Raw genomic sequence first — 24,884 nt, 5'->3', positions numbered from 1 at the left:
ATGCATAATAGAAAAACAAATACTGGTATATAAAAATGTTACTATGAATTTCAGCTTGGAAATACCACTTTCATAGGCAAGAAATGTTGAATTGCAATTGCCCTAAGTGTGTCACACAGAACTAGCTCACCAGTATAGAGAAAAATAATGGGATAGAGAATGACGAAAATACTGTAGATGTAGGAAACATTCATGCTTCAACATCCTTTCAAATTTTATGCCTAAAAAGAAACATGGTTTGTTTGGTTTTTTTGTGTGAAGGGCATGCATTCAAGATATGGACTACTTCTGTGAAATTAAACACAAAAATATGTGATATTTCTCTGAGTTTGTTTATCCAACCAGGAATATAAAGGGAAGCACAATGTGGTGGTTGTCATCTAGCTACATTCCAAATGAAGGCTCTTTCATCTGGCTTTTTATCTATTAAGGATATTAATTACTACTTTTTCTCCATACACCCTGGCTCATTATCTCAGCTTACTCTTTGTAAACTTCCCTTGGCCTCAGTCTGTGTATATTAATTATCATGGTATAGTTTAATTGTAAACTGAATTTACAACAGAAGCTCATTAAAAGTAATCTATTCAGTATGCAGCAACCAAGATCCAGTAGGGTCCTTCCCTAGTCAGTGGTGTACATCCTAATCAGTGTACTATATCAAACAGTGAACTTCCCTCTACGGTGGTATATGTCCAAAGCCAGAGGTACATGACCATATTCAGTTGTACTCATACATCTGTCATGGTATTTCTCCATATTCAGTAGTGTGCAACCATATTTGATGACACGGCTCCATGTCCAATGGTGCACATACTTGTGATATTCTTCCGTATACAGTGCTTGTGTTTTGTGACCAATGCTTTACTCTCTTGTCCAATGCCAGCACAAAACAGATTTTGTTGTATCCCCTCCCCTGCTGTAGATCTCCATAGCAGGAGAGAGAGCAGACATTAGTGGCCTAGGGAGGGGATGGCTCTTCCTCTTTTGCAGCTGCAAAACTGCACCTGGATGTTACTAAAGAATCTTCCTTTATCCTACCACTCACCTATGGCCCTGGAACTATCAGTGATCACCACCAACTGGTCACAATCAGCACAGGTTGTGACTGGGTGTGGAAGGGCAAATTCAAGTGAAGAATGCAAGCTATTGTGCCCAGTGGTTGTGGTCTTCTAGATCTGTAGCCTCTGATTCTTAATTTTCTAAACTGCATTTTAAAGAGAAATATTGATTATCTGGCACTTCCATCCTGTTTTCCCTGTGATTAATTTCATGAAGCAAGTAAGCTTCTTTCAATGATGTGAACAAAATCACATTTAAAATGTAGGGTATTGTAGAACAGCAATGCAGTTTTTGTGACCTTGGGGATTTTTCAAGTGTGCAAAATGAGTGAAGGCTTGACGTATGAAGCTTTTGCTCACCCTTTCCCTCTCCTTTTTGATCCTCTGTTTTAATTCATTTGCTGCTCATTGCTTCATGAACTAGAAAGGGATGTAAAGCAAGCTGGGTAAGATGTGTACTTTAATCTTGGAAACCTTCCATTTTAAAATTGAAGGTTTTTGAAATCAGTCTTGCATTTTTAAAGAGGTGGTATAAACTTAAAGTGTTCAGTCCTATAGGAAGGCTGACTGCCGATTTTAGGAGCATTATATGGGGCTTTTAAGTAAATATATGCCAAGCATTTTGACAGCATTTCAGTATTACTTTACTTACTTTGCTTGCATTATTATGAATGATCACTGAAAAAAGCTTTACGTTTTGTCTGTCTTGATCCTCTAATGACCCAGATCTCATTTTCTGTACATTTACTAGTCTGGAATATATTTAAATATAATCAGTAATTTCCATTTAAGTTTTATTGTGCAAGCCAGTTTCTCTTCTTCTGTCCCGCTTGTCATTTACTTTGATGTAGCTAAGCAAATTCAATGGGACTTTTCCCAAGTCTGTGTGTACAAAATTATAATCTGAGAGGCAGACAAGAATCAGGGTGGTCAAGAGATCTGCAGGTATTGAAATCACTCATGATTTTACCCCACCTCCTTCTGAGGCCCCTTCTACACTGCCGTATACTCCAGAATATCAAAGCAGATAATCAGATAGGAGGAAAAGAGACTTGAAATACATGTACATAAGTCAATCTCTTGTATAAATTGAGAGCAGATTTTGAGTCCAAAAGTATGGATTTTGATATGACTTGTCAAAGGTCATTCTGTGGAAAAGGGAAAGCTGCACAGGCTACCACCATCACCATTTTCCCACCCAGGCACTCCAAAAGGCTTTTTGCCACTCTACTCAGAGAAGGGGAAGGGGATGCCTCCTTTGTTGATAAAGGCTTAGGTGTAGCATTAATTCTTAAAAAAAAACCTTTTCTAAGTAGAGTGCCAAAAGACGAGAGCTTTGTCTGCCCCAGGAGAACCTAAAAGAAGCACTGACTCCCTTCTACTCTCTCAATGCTCCTTTGAGGGGATAAGTCAAAGAACCATCACCATTTTTTCCTCCCAGGCACTAAAAATGCAGAAATTATGCCACAGGACAAAGAGTAGTGTTTATTCTAGGTTCTTTTAAGTTCTCCAGGGATGAGCTAAGCTCTTATCTTTTGCCATTCTACTCAGAAAAGGAGACAGATCCTTTTCTGTTAAGAGGTAAGGTACAGTACTTACTTTGACCCATAGATACATCAACCTAGGTTTTTTGGGTCTTTTTTTAGTATAATAGTTTAGAAATATAACCTTGAAGGGGGTTGGTGATGGCCGACAGGGAGCTCTGGCATGAGCTGGTCCATGAGGTCACAAAGTGTCGGAAGCAACTGAACAAATCAACAACAATACAGAAGTATATACAGTAGTAAATCAAATGCCTTTAAATACAAACAATAATCTGATTTTTAATTTTTTAAAGCTACTATGTGTTAATAATGATGACTCATTTCATCTACAGTGTTCTAAAACAACAGACTTAAGACTGTCAATTTGATTTGCATCCAAGACTGTTCTTTAGTTTCTTCCAGATAATTTGTTTTTGTGTGCTGGTTCAAATTAGTGAATTAGTAAGGCTTGCAATGATGGCAAACATAAAGATCTTATATACTGCACTTAGTCTCTCAGAGTTCCAAGTTATTTTACAGAATGCATTCCAGTATAGCTTTTGATAAAATTATATTTAAAGCACTTCATTATGAAGCCTGATGGGAATCTTCTTCAAGATAGAAGTCTAACTTGAATATACTTCGGATATTGATGCCTGTGATTGCCTGATGTGTAGGTTCTCTTTCTTAGATCATCTGAGTTTCTATTCCTAGTAGCAATGAGGGAGAGCAAAGTACACACATGATGCATTTGTTTGGAGCTTTAAAAAAGAAGCTTTTATTGATTACAGTAGCAAAAACCACAAGGAATGGATCCAGCTGTGCCGTCCGCCGGACAATAAAAAACTATAAAACTGAAACGTGCTGTCCTTTATCCGGGCGAACTGCAAATCCCTATAAGCTGTCCTATAGATATTGAACGACTGAGTCTGGATAACTTCAAAAAAGGATGTTTATTCATACAAGGTTGTAAACCTGGCACAGATCTTAAAGTTGCAGAAAATGAAACAAATTTCCATAGGTTTTAGTTGCAGAATTATCCCTGGTTCCAGAAGGCAAAGGTGATTATAAAACCACTATACCCTAATCACGCTGCCTATATTAGAAGGAGAAACTCTTTCCTTCCCTATCTTTACAGCAAAGATTAGTTCTAGAAGCGACAGAATAACCCTGCTCCTCTAACTAGATTTCCTATTCCAGATCAATATAATTCAATACTTATCTAATTTGGATAGGCTTAGATTGGCCTGGTTTTGAGGATGATTTGTCCCAGTTAGCCTTGCACAGCTCCAGCACGTTGGAAGACTATAGCCAGAATGAAACTCTAAAATGGAGACTAGACCCTGGTAAAAAGGGCGGTCCTAAGATGTTGTACTCTTTGACCAATCATTGCAAAGAAAACTGCAGCCAGCTCTTGCAGACTCCAAGCCACTTTTCCTGGGCTTTTGCAGCCAGAGGCTGAAACAAAATGTAAAGGAGGGAAACCAAACAAACGACCAATAGGTAAGGCAAACCATCGTCCTGGGGGACGGAACACTCCCCGCTTAAATTCCCAGGATGTGGGAATTTACCACCCCAAAATACAAACACATTTGCACATATGACAATACAAACACTAGAACTTTAAACATCTCCAATAAGCAACACGAGGTCACTAATTGGTCTGTCCAAAATGGACACTTTGTCTCTGTTGCAAGTCTTTAATTGAACTTTCCTGACCTTACCATCCGGGCAAGGAAAGGTCTTTAATACAATGCCCATGGGCCATGCATGGCGGGGCAAGTCTTTGTCCTTTAACAACACAACGTTGTTAACCTCAATGTTGTCCTGTGGGCTTTGCCAGATTCTTCTAGCTTGAAGCTGGCTTAAGTACTCAGCTTTCCACCTTTTCCAAAAGTGGTTGGCCAAGGACTGCACCTGTTTCCACAGGGCACGGTGAGTTCCGTCCGGAACTGGCAACATGATGTCCTTCCATCCTGGCACCTTTTGTGTCAAAATAAGTGCAGGAGTCAGTGGTTGTAAGTTCTCAGGGTCACTGGTAAGGGGAACCAGCGGCCGGTTGTTGATAATTGCGGTAACTTCCGCCATAAGTGTCACCAAAACATCATGCGTCAATGACCTATGACTCAAAAGCATGGCATTAAGGATTTTGCGACTAATACCAATCATCCTCTCCCAAACACCACCCATGTGGGAGGCGTGAGGAACATTGAAAGTCCACATAATTTGTTCAGTATTTGTAAAGTTCTGAACCTTTGGGTCTCTCCCAAACCTAGACACACAATTGAGTTCTTTGGTCGCACCTACAAAATTGGTGCCACAGTCCGACCGAATTGACTTAATTGGCCCTCTGAGGGCTATGAACCTTTTTAATGCGTTTAAAAATGATGAAGTGTCCATCCCTTCTATGACTTCTATATGGACAGCTCGTATTACTAAACAAGTAAACAAAACTGCCCACCTCTTGTTATTTACAACACCACCCCTGGTTTTCCTAGTGACAACCTCCCAAGGACCAAACACATCGATTCCCACATGGGAAAAGGGTGGGTCTGTCAAAGTCCTATCCTGAGGTAGTTCTGCCATCAACTGACTTTGACAGTTTCGCCTAAGGCGCCTGCATTTAACACATTTGAAAATACAACTGTTGACCAACCTTTTGGCATTAACTACCCACAGACCTTCATTTCTAAGGGCTGCCTCAGTTAGAGTTCTACCCTGATGATGGATCCTTTCATGGTGATGCCGAACGAGCAGCAATGCAGTGTGACTATTAGGGGGTATGATGATGGGGTTTTTTATGCACGCCTTGAGTTTAGCTTTGGCTAACCTTCCTCCAACTCTCAAAATACCCTCCTTGTCTAGAAATGGGTTTAACTCATTTAGAAGACTTTGATTAGGGATGTTGAGCCCTTGCTCTAGCCTAGCTATTTCCTGCTTGAAAGCAGATCTCTGTACTGACTTGAATATGACGCTCTTAGCCTTTATCATATCCTGGACCTGTAAAGGCTCACTATCTTTGCAAGCTAAACGATGTATAAGCCTAGCAACTGCTCTAAGAAGACTGTGCCACTCCGAAAAACATTCAAAACGGTGTGGTTCCAGGCAAGATCTTTGGCCCATCTTGATTTCTGTGGTCATCTTGCAAACTTTCACCTCTGGAACGGACTCGGGCAATTCTGTATTATCGGTGGGAGAAAAGGCTGATGGAAAATTGACTTCGGTCAAGCATCTGGGGCCTGTCAGCCAACTTGAACTTAACACTCGTTGAGTTGAAGCTCCTCTGGAAGCGATGTCAGCTGGGTTGTTGCTGGTGGCGACGTGGTGCCACTGGCTAGGCGTAGAACTGGATAGAATGTTGTTGATTCTATTAGCCACATACACCTTGAATCTTTTGGTTGTGTTGTTGATGTAACCAAGCACAACTGTACTGTCCGTGTGGAAATGGACATCTTGAAACAAGTCTCCTATCTCTTGCTGGATGATGCGCCAGAGCTGGACAGCAAGAACTGCTGCACACAATTCCAGCCGGGGTATTGAAGTTCCCATAGGAGCTATTTTAGCCTTTGCCATGATGAATCCTGCGTGACAAAAATCTCTGTCCTTTTGTCGCATGTATGCCACAGCTGCTATAGCTCGCTCCGATGCATCACAGAAGATGTGAAGTTCTGTGGTGGGTTCTATCATTACCTTACAGGGCGCAAATTGTCTGGGAACTGCGATGGTTTCCAGTCCTTCAGCTTGAGAAGTCCAATTTGCCCAAGCTGCTTTCATCGATGGGGTCAGCTCTTGATCCCATCCTATCTTCTTCAGTGACCAGAGTCTTTTTTCTGTCACATGCCTGTTGTTTGGCAAAGTGGGTTTTTCTACTTTAAAAGGCAGAGGGGCTATCCAATTTCCCTCGGGACTCCGGGAAACTTGAGAGTTCATGATCTCTAAAAACCTCTGTTCATCTTTGGAAAGCGCTGTAGTTTCATCCCTTTCGGAGACTTCAAAGATGGAAGAATACTCTGGTGTTATCCCCTGACAATAGACCGAGATATGACTAAAACAGCTATGCATTAGTGTGGGGCGACTGCCTTGAAGCACGTGCGCTTGACGAGTGCCCACCGACGATGGAGGGTGCATCCTATTTATGCACACTGGGCCTGTAACTGTCCAGCCTAGTGGTAGCAGCTGAGCAATGGGCGCCCCTGGAGGTCCCTTAACTTGGTCGTTCACATAGAACAAGTTCGGACAGTCCGCACCAAGCAGAAGGGCAATGTCCACATCTGGACGGAAAGCAGGTAAGGCGTTCTTCAGCTTTCGCAAGTGAGGATGGGCTTCCACGACTTCTCTGGTGACAATCTGCCTTTTGTTCCGGGGAATAGAGGAACACTCAATGAGGTCTGGTAACTCGAACAGTCTCTTCTGGTCACAAGAGGAGACAACAAAGCCGGATGCTATGCGACCCTGCAACTTCTTCTTCCCTACACAGGTGGACATGGTGTAGTCGACCGTCTGGGTTTTTATGTCAAACAGTTGGAAAAACTCTGGAGTCGCCAGGGAGGCGTCGCTTTGTGAATCCAAAGCCACGTAAAGTCTCTTTTTAAGCCAAGGTCTTCTGGCTGGATATACATCTGCTAGGCAGATGGGATGGCAGACTCTGAACTGGTGCACGTCAGAGCATAGTTCAGTACAGGCGACCGATGGAGCATCCTCCTGCATCCGTGACACGGTCTGCATGTTGGTGGCTTCAGTAGATGACCCTTCTTTGGAAGACGTGTCCCCTTTGGCGCGGGAGACAGCGTCAGAGTTGTGCATCGCGGTGCAATGCTTAAGGCTGTTACACCTTGCGCATTTGACGTCCTCTTTGCAGTTGGATGCAAAGTGAGGAGTTGCTCCACAGCACCTAAAACATATGCCCAGCTTCTGTACAATCTGTTGTCTTTCTTTATAAGGCTTCTTGCCAAATTCCCGGCAGTTGGCCAAACTGTGAGGCTTTTGGTGAATGGGGCAGAGCACCTCCTTCACCTCTGACTTGGATTCGTTGGCCCTGTGCTGAGTTTCAACAGCCTTAACACTAACCGGTCTTTTGGCCTCTCTGGATGGTTTTTTCTCCACTTTAGGTGCCTTCTCTGGCTGGGTCCCTTGGTATAAGGTGGGGAGGCCCGTCTGCGGATCATTCCTTTCTCTGGCCGCCCTGGTGATGAACTGGACCAAATGAGAAAATGGAGGGTATGCCTGGGAGTGGGCCTCCTTGTAGTTGAAGACCTCCTGTCCCCAGCGTTCTTGCAAAGTGAAGGGCAGCTTGGTCAAGATCTGCCTCTGGGACAGGTGCTGATCGAGGCACTTCAAACCGGGCAGTTCTGGATTCTCCTTGGCCAACTCTAATTCCGTAAGGAGATCGCTGAGGTCCCACAAGAGTTTGAAGTCTTTGAGTTTCAAAGCTGGGAACCTTTGGAGCTTGTCCATAAGAGATGCTTCAATCTCTGTGCTGGCCCCATACCTCTGCTGCAACCTGGCCCAGGCCTTTTCCAGGGCTTTGTCGGGATCGGCTACGTGGGCTGCGTAGATCTTCTTAACTTGTGAGGATGAGGCTGGGCCCAACCATGCAGCCAGAAGAGTCAGTTCTTCCTCAGGCAATAACTTTAAGTCTCTGATTGCTCTCTGGAAGGTGGCCTTCCAGAGAAGAAATTCCTCAGGCTTGTCCGAAAACTTTTCGACACCCTTGTCCTTAAGATCTCTTCTGGGGCTTCTGATGATGGAGACAAGCTGGGACTCTGGCGTCGAAGGGAACAATTGAGGAGTTTGCTGTTGTGGAGTGGACTCCCACCGTGCACCTTGCGTCAACCTTTGGCCTCTTGGAGGGATGACATCGACCACTGATGAATCGGTGGCTCCCTGTGCAGCTGTCTGTAAGGGCCAACTAGCACTTGGCCTTGAGGCCCTGATTGACTGACCTAGGGATTTAGCAGGAGGCACAGGTAGCTCGGGCAAGGGTGAGCTCCCCGCTATGACGCTCTGCTCTGCAGGAAACTCAAAAGTGACTTTGGGGCCCTGCTCTGGGTAAGGAGAGAAGTCTTCCTGTTCCTCATCCGAAAACTGGCTGTTTAAGCTATTAAGATGCACAAGCACCTTGGAAGAAGGGTCCTGCTTCGGCAACTGACTTACATTTTCTTCTGTGAGTGGCTCAATTAGGGCCTTGGCCAAAGTCTCAGCCCTTACCTTTTTGGCAGTAGCATCCATCCTTATTCTAAGCATTTCTATTTCACCTTGCCTTTGGGCCTGTTCCATTTGCATTTCGCTTTGTCTACGGGCCTGTTCTATTTGCATTTCGCTTTGTCTACGGGCCTGTTCTATTTGCAGTCGTTGCTCTTCTTCTTTAAAGGGAAGGGTGAGATCAGCTGCCTTAGCATCAGCCTCCGCCCCCGCTACCTTGCTCTTTAGCTCTAGACGTGCAGCCTCCTTAATGTGCAAGGCAGCTAGGGAAGAGATGGCACTCCCAGCAGCAGAAGACTTGCTAGAGTGGCTATGTTTAGATGATGCACACTCCCTTAGGTTAGATACCTGGCTAGAGCGGTTGGACTTAAGACTAAGTGCCACAGCAGGTGATTTTAAAAGATTGGTCTCATGGCTGCATAAGGAAGACTGATTTCCTTTTGGCTCAGACCTTAGATTAACAGATGGAGAACTAAATTCCAAGGCATCTAGAATTGCCCTCACCTTATTTTCTTTCTCATTAGTGTCAGCTAAGACACTCACTATTTCTAACTCTGAATCCTTGGCGTTAATGCGCTCGAGGACCTGGACTATCTTAGACACCAAACCCCTCCAAATACCGAAGGTCTCTTCAAGGTCTGTCTGTAATATGGATGGCACCCTTGTAATACCCAAGCTCTCAATTCTGTCCATTAATGTTACAATTCGCTCCCATGCCGAACCTAACCTCACATGGAGGAGCTCCTTTTCATCTATTAGATGGGCTAGCATCTTGGCTGAAGGGTGCTTTATCCTTTGGGGCCTTTCATTCCTACTTTCAGCCTCAGAAGGAGGTATACCATCTGCATCATCTTGAAATTGCATAGACATTATGTATTCTTAATAGCAAGTAAATTTACAACAAAGGCAAATGCAATATACCTGCAAGTAAATTTACAATAAAAGCAAATTCAATATATAATACAATTCACAGCACTTAACCATAGCAATATATATCACTAAGTAACTATACTTTACAAAGATTGTGACCTTTGGCGCCAAACTTTGGTAGGCAAGCTGCAAAATGCCAACTGACAGCAACTTGCCACTTGATACCTCCCTTGCCCGAGTGACGTAAACTGCCAAAATGGCGACTTCGCCAAATTTTCAAGCACCTTGTGCTCCGCGGCTCGAGGCCTGCCGCCGAAGGAGCACCGAGGCTGGCTTTGGAAAGGAGGAGAGAAGAGACGCCTCCTCCCCGCTGTGAAGGGAGGTCACCACCGCAGGACGATGAGACAGGTCACCACCGCAGGTCAATGAGGCAGGTCACCACCGCAGGATGATGAGACAGGTCACCGCCGCAGGTCAATGAGGCAGGTCACCACCGCAGGATGATGAGGCAGGTCACCACCGCCGGACCATGAGGCAGGTCACCACCGCCGGGCGACTGTCCCGGCCGAGATCCTAGCCACTGTGAAGACTCAGCCAGAACTTTCTTTTGGAGTTGCCAGGCTTATCTGGGTCCCGGCCTGGTGCTTCTGGACTCACCACCTCTGTGTGAGCCCAAAGACTGCTGCTGGAGCTCCGCGGCTCGATACCTGCCACCGAAGGAGCTCGGGGTAGATTGCTGGGTTTTGCACAGCCGTGCAATTGCAGAAACAGCCGCAGCTGAAGAGCAGGATACTGCAGAGGCTGAAGAAATGGAGCCCCACTCTCTCACTTGCCTTTCGGCCTGGCAGCAAGCTTTCACTGCAACAGACCACAAAATCAAAGTCTCTATGGCCGTGCAAGCTAGCTGAAGCGGAAAAACCGCTGATCGTCCTCAAAACTGTGCCGTCCGCCGGACAATAAAAAACTATAAAACTGAAACGTGCTGTCCTTTATCCGGGCGAACTGCAAATCCCTATAAGCTGTCCTATAGATATTGAACGACTGAGTCTGGATAACTTCAAAAAAGGATGTTTATTCATACAAGGTTGTAAACCTGGCACAGATCTTAAAGTTGCAGAAAATGAAACAAATTTCCATAGGTTTTAGTTGCAGAATTATCCCTGGTTCCAGAAGGCAAAGGTGATTATAAAACCACTATACCCTAATCACGCTGCCTATATTAGAAGGAGAAACTCTTTCCTTCCCTATCTTTACAGCAAAGATTAGTTCTAGAAGCGACAGAATAACCCTGCTCCTCTAACTAGATTTCCTATTCCAGATCAATATAATTCAATACTTATCTAATTTGGATAGGCTTAGATTGGCCTGGTTTTGAGGATGATTTGTCCCAGTTAGCCTTGCACAGCTCCAGCACGTTGGAAGACTATAGCCAGAATGAAACTCTAAAATGGAGACTAGACCCTGGTAAAAAGGGCGGTCCTAAGATGTTGTACTCTTTGACCAATCATTGCAAAGAAAACTGCAGCCAGCTCTTGCAGACTCCAAGCCACTTTTCCTGGGCTTTTGCAGCCAGAGGCTGAAACAAAATGTAAAGGAGGGAAACCAAACAAACGACCAATAGGTAAGGCAAACCATCGTCCTGGGGGACGGAACACCAGCCGTCAGACTAACATTTGCCAGTCAATAAACTATCTTCTGGATTACCCAATGGAGGAAACATACATTAACTACTAGAACAAAACAGTATGTGTTTGTGTGTTATATACTTGGATGGAGGAGCCAGAATTGTGGTTTAAGCATTTCACTGTGACTCTGGATCAGTGGTTCTCAACTTTGGGCCTCCAGGTGTTTAGCACTTCAACTCCCAGAAATCCCAGCCAGCTTACCAGCTGTTAGGAACTGTGGGAGCTGAAGTCCAAAACACTTGGAGGCCCAAAGATTGGGAACCACTGCCCTGTAGACTAAAGTCTAAACTCCTTCTCAGATCTGAAACCCACCATATGATTTGGGGCAAGTTATATTCTCTCAGCCTCAAAGGAAAACAACATAAACCTCTTCTGAACAAATCTTGCCAAGAAAATCCTGTGATAAGCTTGCCTTAGGTTCTCCAGAGATCAGAAATGACTGAAGGCGGCATACAATGGCCACAACGTGTGTCAAAAGTCAGACGCCAATTAGAGAGCAAAAATGTCTTTAAGACATTTTACTGTGGTTGAACAACAGGTTACTGTGAGAAACGTGCACCTACAAGCTGTATAATCAAATCGATTTTTCACAGCGTGATGTAAGTTAACACTGGCACTAGGCAACCAGTTCCGCCAAATCCAGAATCCTAAACCGAATCAGGCTAATCCAGATTTCCAGACCACATCGGATGAGCCACATTTAGTTCCAGAGTAGAACAACATGATCCAGAGTGGTTTCAACCTAAACAAACCAGAAAGGCAGTCAGTGTGCTGACACAAAAGATACTGGTAAGGTAGAGTGTAGGAAAGGACCTGGGTTTACTCTCTGACAACTCTAATGTGTAATTTCAGTAATAATACTATGTTTACTGCATGTGAATCTTTGTATTTTATTTAGTGACATTTAGTCCATCACCTCATGTCAATTATTTGATTTGCTTTCTTATTCTTTACTTCTCTTGTTCTTCTGTTTCTGTGTGTATAATTCTGCATTCATTTGGTTATCAAGTACATTTTTCACTTATTATTATTAACATTGTTATTATGTTTAATTCATACTGGGGATAATAATAATATATTTAAAAATAGAAAGAAATATACAGCAACTATTTTGTTGCCTATTTGTTAAGTATGGGTACTCTAAATGAATTCAAGTCTCCAAAGCCAGATGAACATCCAAGAGCAGAAGTCATTTCAGGACCACTAGCAATAATCCTTGAGAATTCTTGGAGAACAGGAGAAGTCCCAGCAGACTGGAGGAGGGCAAATGCTGTTCCTCTGTCTTCAAGAAGGGAAAAAAAGAGAACCCAAACAATTACCGTCCAGTGAGCCTGACATCAATATCAGGAAAAATTCTGGAGCAGATCATTAAGGAAGCAGTTTGCAATCACTTAGAAAGGAATGCTATAATTACTAAAAGTCAACATGAATTTCTCAAAAACAAGGCATGCCAGACTAATCTTATTTCTTTTTTTATAGAGTTACAAGCTTGGTAGATGCAGGAAATGCTGTGGATGTAACATGTCTTGATTTCAGCAAGGCCTTCGAAAAAGTCCCTCATGATCTTCTTGCAAGCAAACTAGTCAAATGTGGACTAGGCAATACTACTATTAGGCAAATCTGTAATTGGTTAAGCGACCGAACCCAAAGGGTTCCTCTTCATCCTGGAAATAAGTGACTAGTTAAGTGCTGCAGGGTTTGGTCCTGGGCCCAGTTCTGTTCAACATCTTTATTAATGACTTGGATGAAGGTTTAGAGGGTGTGCTTATCAGGTTTGCAGATGACACTAAATTAGCTAATACTCCAGAGGACAGGATCAGAATTCAAAATGACCTTAACAAATTAGAGAACTGGGCCAAAACTAAAATAAATGAATTTCAACAAGAACAAATGTCAGATACTACACTTAGGCAGAAAAAAATGAAATGCAAATATACAGGATAGGTGATGCCTGGCTTGATAGCAGTCCATGTGAGAAAGATCTTGGAGTCTTCGTGGACAACAAGTTGAACATGAGCCAACAGTGGGGTTTTTTATTGTGTCAACTGCAAGTTGCTTCTGGTGTGAAATAATTGATTGTCTACAGAGACGTTGGCCAGGGGACTCCAGGGAAACTTCTCTCATGACCCCACAAGCTAGAGCTGACAGATGAGAACTCACCCCATCTCGCAGATTCGAACCAGCAACTATCAGATCAGTAACCCAACCTTCAGGTCAGCAGTCCAGCCAGCATAAGGGTTTAAGTCATTGTGCCACCATGTACAGTGTGAAGCACAGTGTGATGCAGCAGCTAAACAAGCCAATGGGATTTTGGGCTGCATCAAAAGGAATATAGTGTCTAGATCAAGGGAAGTCATGGCACCTTTGTATTTTGCTTTGGTTAGACCTCACCTGGAATACTGTGTCTAATTCTGGGCACCTCAGTTCAAAAGAGATATTGACAAGTTGGAAGATGTCCAGAGGAGGGTGACTAAAATGATATTTCTTAACCTATATTCAGGAGACCATGCCCTATGAGGAGTGTCTTAAAGAGCTGGGTATGTTTAGCTTGCAGAAGAGAAGGTTGAGAGGGGACATAATAGCTATGCATAAATATGTGAAAGGGTGTCATAAGGAATAGCGAGCAGACTTGTTTTCTGCTGTCCTTGGAACTAGTACTAGAAGCAATGGGTTCAAATTACAGGAAAGGAGATTCCACTTGAACATTAGGAAGAACTTCTTGAGCGTACGAACTGTTCAACAGTGGAACTCTCTGCCTTGGAGTGTGGTGGAAGCTTCCTCCTTGGAAACTTTTAAACGGGCTGGATGACCATCTGTCAGGGATACTTTGATTGTGCTTTTCCTGCATGGCAGGGGATTGGACAAGATGGCCCATGTGGTTTCTTCCAACTCTATGATTCTGTGGTCAGGGGAGTTGTATTTGAGCCTGAAGATCAGAGGCACATAGGTTGCAGCAGCTCTATCATTAAGCAGGCAGACTGAGTCATCAGAGAAAAGGACAAAGCATATCTGGGAACACTAGAGGTTGAGCGGAAGCTCTATGAATTGTTCTCTGCCTTCATTATAAGCAGCAATTGAACAGTTATAAATCGCAATGTCAGTAGTCTGCTCAAGCACTTTAAGGAGCAGGACCATGTCCCAGCAGCCAGAGAGCAGATCACCAAATGTCTTGGTGAAATGGTGACAATGAATGATTATATGGTCCTTGCTATACTCTTTGGTGCAGTAGTTTAACCTTAAGCTTTGAGAGTGCTGTTACAGGATCTAGCATAAAACTCTAAATGTAGGGACTTCTGGTAGCCTAGAAAATTGTCTTCCTTTGATTAGGTACCTGCTGCTATCTTCTATGTCTTTACATAGCTGTCTGTTTTTCCAAACCAGTGTCTACCAAGCCACTTTCAAAAAACATTTTGAAGTTTTAATATGTCCTATGGGCTCTAACATGACACCCCTAATCTAGGGCACTATATCTGTCTAACAAAGGGTGTGTGTATTTTAAAGCATTAGTTGTTTTCCAGAAATCATAGTTCAACACTCAAACAATTGCACCATGCTGGCTTTGCTAGTGTAAACAACAAACAATCTACCAAAAACGGAGATATCCATGGTTTTAACTGAGCATCTTTTCATTATTATATCCTTTAAAACATTGGTAGCTCTTTCAGATTGATCCAACATATTTTCATGTTATGAATGTGCATGAAAAAAGAACATAGCGTCAGAACAGTCCTTTATATGTGTCCTCATGAATAAGGCACATTGGCTCTGTTGAGGGTTCACCAATGTACCATTGTATAATGATTATCTCTTTGCTTTTGTAGCCAACTACAGTCTGACTGAAGTAATCTACCATGATAGGGAAAACGTACAGGAATGGGGCAAATTTTCCTTTTGTTCTCCATGAGGAATATGTAAAAACAGAAATGAGATCACTTATTTGAGACGAGAAAGAGTTGCAATAATTACTATAGTGCTTAAGACCTGGACTAGGCAACTAATTCTGCAAAAATTCTGAATCCTAAACTGAATTAGACTGATTTATACAATGTCTTTGGAACTGTTTTTTAAAAACTTTTTGTTGCTCAGTGACAAAAATAGAGATCAAACAGTAGATAAATGTGGGTTTGACAATTCATGTAACTTATTTAACAGAAAACAACATCAACAACCAAAGGAAAAAGGAAAAAGAGGTTGAAATTCCAAATTCATTGTGACAGGTGCTGACAAGTGATGGTTGATTATTTCCGATTGTGATGAAGCTGCTAGTGTATCTCCCCCCCCCCCCCCCAATCTTGTAGAAAGATCTTTTTGGCTATAGACAATGTATGTGTGTGTGCATGTGTTTTAAAAAGCTGAAGTTAAAATCTTTGGATAAACAACTACATGCACACAATATATGTGCTGTCTTATAGAAGATAATTATCTACTAAAAATCTGTTACCACATATGGATTGAGTGGGAAGAAGCCACTTCGTCCCATCTGTTAATTGAACAACTTGTACTTGGTGGAATATAGAACCTTCTCCCCCTTGGTCTTCTCTCCTGTACCCCCTCCCTCCAACCTCATGTTGCAAGCATCAGGAGACTAACATCACTGATAAACATTACTAAAGTTCTTGGACCTTCTGTCCTTGCAAGCAGAAAGAAAACAACACTGAAAGGGAATGAAGAATATGTGCAATAGCTGGGAAACAAGTGGGAGATGTACCCGACAATGTAAACACCACAGCAGTATTCAGAAGATTTCAGTTTTTGCCATTATAATAATCAGGTTCAGGTTCACTTATACAAGTAAAAGACCACTTTCTAAATGCAGAATTGTCTTATCTATAATATATGTGTGAAACTTTTGAAAAACTGCCCAATGGCTTTCATCTCATTGGGGCTGTGAAACCTCTCAAATTTTAGCCTGAACTCTTCCAAAATTATTAAAGGTGTTTAACATTGTTTTCAGAATAGATTCAGCTTCTTCCCACTTGGTTAAGAAGTATGTCTAGCCGACGTGGAACAATGGCTTCAAATTACAGAAAAGGAGATTCCACCTGAACATTAAGAAGAACTCCCTAACTGTGACAGCTGTTCAGCAGTGGAACTCTCTGTCCCAGAGTGTGGTGGAGGCTTCTTCTTTAGAAGCTTTTAAACAGAGGTTGAATGGCCATCTGTTGGGGGTACTTTGAATGCAATTTTCTTGCTTCTTGGCAGTGAGTTGGACTGGATGACCTATGAGGTTTCTTCCAACTCTGATTCTATGAATGATTTTTGTTTTTTAAATGGAGAAGTGAAGATAGAATAAAATGAACTCAATAAAAATAACTTGAAGATTTGAACAGTGTGAATGCAGAATGTATGTTTCCTCAACTGCCTTCCCTTCTCTAAATGTTTTTTTAATTTTGTAACTCTGCTTGCAGTCTTTAATTTAAACCTAGAGAAGTCAGCTGCATATCTTTGGCTTCCTTGTCAGTGGGTTGGTAAAGATTCTCCAGGTTTTAGTTTTAACTTAAAAGAGGTTTTTAAAGAGGGAACCAGAGTCTATATCCACAATAGCTCCAAAACCTTGGATAGTTCCTTAACAGTTCAGGCTCAAACTCAAAGTAGATTTGACACCAGGTGCCACAGTGGGAGAGCATGTGTTGAATTTAAAACAATTATAAACTTCTATTCTGATGATGCAATTCTTTTTTCAATAAGCAGCTTGATCTGGATTACCCTATATAAGACGTTTCCTCTCATTATAAATAATTGTAATTTAAGAGGTTAATTCACTTACCATGTGTCTAAATATTAAATATACTACCAAAGGGAATGGAAGGTTTAATAACCATAATGGAATACAGAGCATCTTTAACACTAAACCATTTATTTGGAGAAGCTAATGGCAATCGTACCATCTGGCAACTCTTTGGTGTACACTCTTTCTCTCTTTGTTTACCATAACTTCACCATAATTTTAAAAATAATTTGGCTCAGATTTCCAAATGTAGGAAGCCAAACTATGTTAGCCACCATGGGACATCTTTTCTGCATGAGTATGGCAATATGTCACCATACATTTCATATATTCTAATTGAGTTTTGTTTCCTGTAGTTTTGTGCTATGTGAATAAATACTGGGAATGGCTGGACTTTTATTTTGTGGACAGGGGAAGAAGAATGGGAGTGGTCCTAATGCATTTATGAAGAGACTAACTCAGTTAAGAATGTGTGAAGGGAATACCTGACTGGGGAACACTCTCCTAAGATAATGTCACTTTTTAAACTGTATGTACTAAGCTGTATTTCTGCATGAATGTGTATTCATTTTAGCTATGTACTTTATGGTAAGAATACATGTATTGAAACATATTGAAAGCACACGGTCATTGTACTGATTTTGAACCATGCACATACTTACACAGAGAAAGGAGAATACATTGATACCCAAATGCTCCCAAGATTCGAAGGACACACCTTTCTTGTGTGTGTATAATTTGTCCTTGGAAGTCGAAAGAGAACATTGGCTAAGATAAGCCCTAAAATTCTTTACAAATTGCTATATTTCCAGGGTTGCTTAATAGCATAAATCCAACTAGTGTGATTCCAGTGAACCAATGACATTTACAAATGTATCGAGCAATTGCCTCAATGTGCCTATTCTAGCTGGGTTTAGTCAATTAATTTTGGCCACTGTGACTAGCTGCTCCTATATAATATTTTTAACATTCCTAATCAGTGATAAATGTCTGCTTCATGTGTCCTATCAAACCATACTGGTGTGTTTTAAAGATAAGAATCAGGAAGTAATAATCATTCTGGATTAAATTAGGATTACACATTAAATTTATCAAAGACATAGATATGGTATATATAAAGAGGAATTTTTGATTCAAAATAGGAACTCTTGAAAGTCTAATGCTAAAGCATCTGTTATTTGTGATTAGACAAATATATACCTAAAGCACGAGAATATCATTCTTTCTTCAATTAGATCTCCATTATTTATGTATCATATTCCATTATTTTTAGGACAGGAATTGGCTGCTATGGGTACAGGTTGCTGTGCTTAAAGAATCACTTACTTGCATGAATGGACAATGAATGAAAAGCATTAATGCCCAAGCATGCTTTTCTCAGTAGCATTCATTTTGGTTGCAGTTGTGCTTTCTTAGTGTGTTTCTGCTTCATTTAAGCCCATCAATACCCTAATTAGCGTCTGTTTCTCTCCCCCTGGGAAGATCTTTTACACATGTTCCTACGGAGAACTCAGAAACCTAAATCCCATGACAGGTTCATATTCATAACATATTTCTTGATTTAGAAGCTTGCATTTTCTAATAAATCTTTGTTCCTGTTTGTGCCTTTTCTTGTCCTATCTCACTCAATGAGAACAACATAGAATTTCAGAAGTTTTTCTTTTTAAAAAAGAGAGAAAGAGAAGAACTGACACAACAGACTGTGATTTTTGTTTATATTTTCCTGGAAAATAGGGGTGATAATACTGAGTGCCTTAAAGATTTTTTATATGAACTAGAAGTAGATAATGTACATAGAGCACTTTATACACATGCATGTATTGCATACACAGTAAGTACTGTTGAAATAAACATATGGTTGTTGCATTTCAGAGATGTTCTGAGATTTTAAAATTAGCATTATAGCACCATTAGTTATTATTACTCCAAGACCACCAATGTCATTAGCCTCACTATTGTTACAGCCTTAAAAGAAACATTTAATTATTCTCTTTCTGAGAAGTTAATGCAAGGTACATAGCAATGCCTGGGCACTTCAGCTTTGTTACATTCCATGACAATTCAGGCAGTCCCCAAGTTAAACACAAGATAGATTCTTCAGGTTTGTTATTTAGTTGAATTTGTTTGTAAGTCGGAACAAGTACATTTTATAAGTGTAACTCCAGCTCTAAATATATTGTTTAGTTTTGGATAGCATAGGGAAAGGTTAACACCCCTGTGGTCTTTGTTTTTTTGCCTGTGCTCCTGTTCTGAAGATTTCACCTCACTTTCTTTCCCTTTGTTAATTGGATTTTGAAAAATTTGGCTTGTTATGGAAATGAGGATTGGTGATAAAGCTTGAGTGGAAACACATTTTCCCCATGATAACTCCTTCAGAAGTGAATTTCCCTTCCAAGGTGTAGATTTCTCTCACTTTCTGTTGTTTCGCCCCCATTCATAACAATGTCATTTGTAAGTTTGATATGTGTAACTCGGGGATGACCTTTATTTGTATACATTTCTGAAGAGAACATCTAGTAGTCTTTCCAGTCTGAAACCTAAGGTAGATACTGAGGTGGATCTTAAATCCAATATTCTACAGTCTATGGGTACTACTGAAGACAGGTACTGAAACCTCAGACCTATTGTGCATCTCCAGGTGAATATTCAGTCTGCAGGTGGACCCAGAATCAGTGGAGAAAGGATTTATTCCTCCCAAAACACATATTTGATCAAAGAGGTTTTCCCCACTTTCAGAATAGATTAGCTATTTTGTCAAGAGCCATGAGGAACAGTTTATTGACTAAGGATAGGAGATATATAAGTTCACATTTCTGTGATTGAATGGAGTTTATAGCACATGAGTAAAGCTCCCCCATGATCTTTTTCTTCCCTAAAAATTTATAAATTCAAATTTTCTAGTTAACAATCAACAGTGATGTGATCATGTCAGTTACAACTGTGGCACAGTGGAGAATTCATTATGTTCTTAAATAATTAAAATAAAGGTAAAGGTTTTTCCCTGACATTATGTCTAGTGGTAGTCTGACTGGGGGTTGGTGCTCATCTCCATTTCTAGGCTGAAGAGCCGGCGTTATCCGTAGACACCTCCAAGGTCTTTCTCTCTTTAGAGTAGGGCAGGGAGTGGATGCTGTAGTGCAGAACTGTGGCTGAGTATCCACAAAAAAAGAGAGAGAGAGACAAAGGAGTTTAATTCTTATAGAAATTAACATCTGCTTTGTGAGCAAGGTTTAATTTCAGGAAGATGAAGAACCCAGGAACTGTCCATGGTTCTGAATTCTATATAGGCATATTCTACCGGGTTATACAACAGTTTTTAGTAGGCCAGGAAGTTAAAAATATATGCCTGGCCTAGAACATAAGGACATTCATGCACACAGAATGTAACCATTAGGCTAACGTGTGCTTAACAGTAATCTCTTCCAGTGAATGGGTGAAAAAGATATCCTCTCTGTGCTAATAAGAATAATAACATACCCTGTTTCCCCCAAAATAAGACAGGGCCTTATATTAATTTTTGCTCCAAAAGATGCATTAGGGCTTGTTTTCAGTGGCAGTATTATTTTTCCAAATAGACTTTTAAAATGAACTATATCTAGGGCTTATTTTTGAAATAGGGATTATATTTCAAGCATCCTCAGAAATGCTAAAAATCATGATAGGTCTTATTTTCAGAGTAGGTCTTATTTTGCGGGAAACAGGGTAATGGTTCATCATGAGTAGTTATTGATTGCTGGCTTAGTTCAGCTCTTGCTAAGAATTTTCTGAGCTGACACCATTTCCTGATACTCTGCTGAAGCATTTACAGTAAAATCACTGCAGGGGACACTGTGGTTTGCCTCCTTTTGATCCATTTGCTTTCTGTTGGCTATTTGGAGACTCACTTAGGCAAAATGGAAAATTGTGCACACATTACTATGAGCAATCAAATCTCATTACTTTAGAACTCTGTCAGACTAAAGACAGAATGAGAAATCTAAGCAGCTGCAGGTCTAGTGTGTGTGTTTGAAGAGAGCAGCTTGTAATGTACAAACATGAAAAGAGTTCTCATGAGAAAGAAAACCACAGCAAAGGAAAATACTTGCCTATAGAGAATTCAGGCAAAAAAAAATTCATCTAGACTTTATTTTGAATATGCCTTTTGATTAAAATTCATAGTTGTCACATAAAATAAATCACCTCCTTTTCCTATAATGTGACCTGAAACTGCTTCTAAGTGAATAAGATATGAACTCTAAATGTTCACAGTCTTTACCCTGACATATTCAATCATATCACAAGGCACCAGCAGAGCTGCCAAGCTTTTGAGATGTTGTCATTCTTATTAAAGCTAAGGAGCACATAAGATCAGTTCTAGCTTGAAAACACATGTTTGGGTGATATGTATAATCAAAGCAAATTTGTTATTTAACTATAAGAACCCATCAGAAATTGGGTTTATTGTGGGGGGAGGGTAAATGGTAGGTCCTTATTAATTCCATACTGTTGTGTAAGGTTTAAGATTAACCAGTTCACAGGCTTTGATATTCCAGTGAATATAGGTTAAGAAATACAATACCCTCCAGATATTGTTGGACAACACTCTCTATTATCTCAGGAAAATGGAGACTCTCCATTCTGGCTGGTCTTAAAGGGTGTTATAAATCATGTGAGAAGTACTAGAGTGCCTACACCCTCTTTGTTGAAAAGTCATTCTCATTCCAACATTGCAAACATGTGATATATCAGAGCCCTCCACCTCTCAATTCCTTTTTATAAAAACAATTTCATTTTTTAAATAAAAATGACTTATGATAATGTGCTGTGTCAAATGATCATACTTTCCAACCTTCCTAAATTTCCAAGTACTTTTCCCCATTTTTCTAAAGAAGGATTGAGTTCTTGCAATATAGCTTCTTGGGTTTCACCAAAAGTTGCCACCTCCATGTCCACTCATTCAATTATTTTAAGGTACTGTTCATACTGATTTCTTGGATCTGTTATTCTGCTCTTTGAAACTTTTGTTTTGAATCCAGATATGGTTTGCTGTGGTCCTATAGTTTGGATTTCAGTTTTTCTTCTGTCTGAATTATTTTTAAAAATAAAGTTACATAATTTTTGTGTAAAACTAAGTCTCAGAATTAATAAGAAGCAGGATGGGAATAAGATTCTGAAACTGATGGCAGGAGTTGCTAGAAAATAGTGCAGGACAACATAAATGTTGAATTAAGGTCACAAATAATACAACTGGGTGACACGTTTGCCCCATCTGGAGGAGCCCCAAGAGAAAATGACCAAGAGTTATGTTTACCCTGCATCATAGAATCATAGAATCATAGAATAGTAGAGTTGGAAGAGACCTCATGGGCCATCTAGTCCAACCCCCCGCTAAGAAGCAGGAAATCGCATTCAAAGCACCCCCGACAGATGGCCATCCAGCCTCTGCTTAAAAGCTTCCAAGGAAGGAGCCTCCACCACAGTCCGGGGGAGAGAGTTCCACTGTCGAACAGCCCTCACAGTGAGGAAGTTCTTCCTGATGTTCAGGTGGAATCTCCTTTCCTGTAGTTTGAAGCCATTGTTCCGTGTCCTAGTCTGCAGGGCAGCAGAAAACAAGCTTGCTCCCTCCTCCCTATGACTTCCCCTCACGTATTTGTACATGGCTATCATGTCTCCTCTCAGCCTTCTCTTCTGCAGGCTAAACATGCCCAGCTCTTTAAGCCGCTCCTCATAGGGCTTGTTCTCCAGACCCTTAATCATTTTAGTCGCCCTCCTCTGGATGCTTTCCAGCTTGTCAACATCTCCCTTCATCTGCGGTGCCCAAAATTGGACACAGTATTCCAGGTGTGGTCTGACCAAGGCAGAATAGAGGGGGAGCAGGACTTCCCTGGATCTAGACGCTATTCCCCTATTGATGCAGGCCAAAATCCCATTGGCTTTTTTAGCTGCCGCATCACATTGTAGGCTCATGTTTAACTTGTTGTCCACGAGGACTCCAAGGTCTTTTTCGCACATACTGCTGTCAAGCCAGGCGTCCCCCATTCTGTATCTTTGATTTCCATTTTTTCTGCCGAAGTGAAGTATCTTGCATTTGTCCCTGTTGAACTTCATTTTGTTAGTTTCGGCCCATCTCTCTAGTCTGTCAAGATCATTTTGAATTCTGCTCCTGTCTTTTGGAGTGTTAGCTATCCCTCCGAGTTTGGTGTCATCTGCAAACTTGATGATCGTGCCTTCTAACCCTTCGTCTAAGTCGTTTATAAATATGTTGAACAGAACCGGGCCCAGGACGGAACCCTGCGGCACTCCACTTGTCACTTCTTTCCATGATGAAGACGACGCATTGGTGAGCACCCTTTGGGTTCATTCGCTTAGCCAATTACAGATCCACCTAACCGTAGTTTTGTCGACTTAATAAGGCTTCTGTACTCTGTACTTAATAAGGCTTCATTGTGATAATTCAGAATCCCAGTTGCTGCTGTTTATCCATTGGTTCCACTGAAAGTTTGTTTTTCTTTTAGCCCACATGTACACAGATGAGAGCAAAAAGGAAGAGAGATCCTGTGTACTGTAAAGGCTATATCCTTTGTATAGTTTGTAGTTTAGCCCAGGCTGAGGGAATAGTGTTGTTGTTCTGTTCTTTTAACCCAGACATTTCATATGTTGTATTTTCTGTTTGATTTTCTGCTGAATTTTGGAGAAAAAATAAACTGTAAATTCATTAGTAAGTTATGTAGATAGCTGAAAACGTGGCATCTTTAGATATTCATAACTGTAAATGAAGCACAACAATGGGGGCATGTATGCTAGCCAAACCCTTCTAACTTTAATCTCTTCATTTTGGTGGGGAAGGTTTGTTGAGGAACTTCAACCATGTTCAGCTGAATGTGATTACAGTTGTTCACAAAATCAGGACCCTTGATTGTATAGAACAGAGCTTTCCAAACTGTGTGTTGTGACACGTTAGTGTGTCGATTGCAGTGTGTATGCGTGTTGCACAAACATAACAAGAAACCTCTGAATCTATGTGAAAAAAAGCAATGAATCATATATTTTTAAAAAATATAAATGAAATGTTATTATGAGATAGATTGTGTTCCCATACATTTCATTATTACATTTGATGCATGTGTCCACGTCTCTTATAATAAATAATAATAATAAAACTTTATTTATACCCCGCCACCATCTCCCCAATGGGGACTCGGGGCGGCTTACATGGGGCCATGCCCAGGACAATACAATATAACCATATCATAATGCAATTAAATAATACAATACATAAAATAAACAGTACAACATAAGATCAAAACAGCAATATAACAAGGGCGGGCCGCATGAACACTACATTTAAAAACTAGATTAAAAATTAAAAACTCTGGGTGAGAAAGGGATCAGAATAAAAAACCTCGAGGGACAGGGACATCAGATAGTGAACCAGTCTAGAGGATAAATATTGGGGGGAGTAGCAAAGGGGTTGGTTTAACCTTTGGCTTGCTAGTAAAGCTGAATTACTGTGTTGTGAACTGATGCATGTCTAAAAAGTGTTTCACCAACATGAAAACTCTGATGTAGAGGATGTGGATATTCAAAATTGTTCCTTGCAGTATGTTAGAGTGTATCTTTTCCAAGGTCCCCCCCCCCCCCCCCCACACACACACACACAATTATATCCAAATGAGATCTACTTTTTCAAGTGAAAGCCAGAACATACAGTTTTGCTAGCTGGAAAATCAGTTTGCTATGGTTCAGAAACCTTTCTAGTGAGAAGAACTGTATGGTGACATATTGTCATATGCAAGCATCAATAGCTCTGACATCTGAAAAGGTCATGCCATTAAAC

At 41.1% G+C, this 24,884-nt stretch overlaps 1 protein-coding gene across 8 annotated transcripts in view; it reads left to right on the top strand.

Annotated features, from left to right (window-relative positions):
• Nucleotides 1–24,884, top strand: part of dscam (DS cell adhesion molecule) — a 445,521-nt gene that overhangs the window by 284,657 nt on the left and 135,980 nt on the right. The gene's annotated exons all lie outside the window — the stretch shown is intronic.

The sequence above is a fragment of the Anolis carolinensis genome, chromosome 3, assembly GCF_035594765.1.
Source record: "Anolis carolinensis isolate JA03-04 chromosome 3, rAnoCar3.1.pri, whole genome shotgun sequence".
Classification (NCBI taxonomy): Eukaryota; Metazoa; Chordata; class Lepidosauria; order Squamata; family Dactyloidae; genus Anolis; species Anolis carolinensis.
The sequence above is the reverse complement of the archived record's forward strand: the minus strand, read 5'-3'. Positions and strand labels throughout refer to the sequence as shown.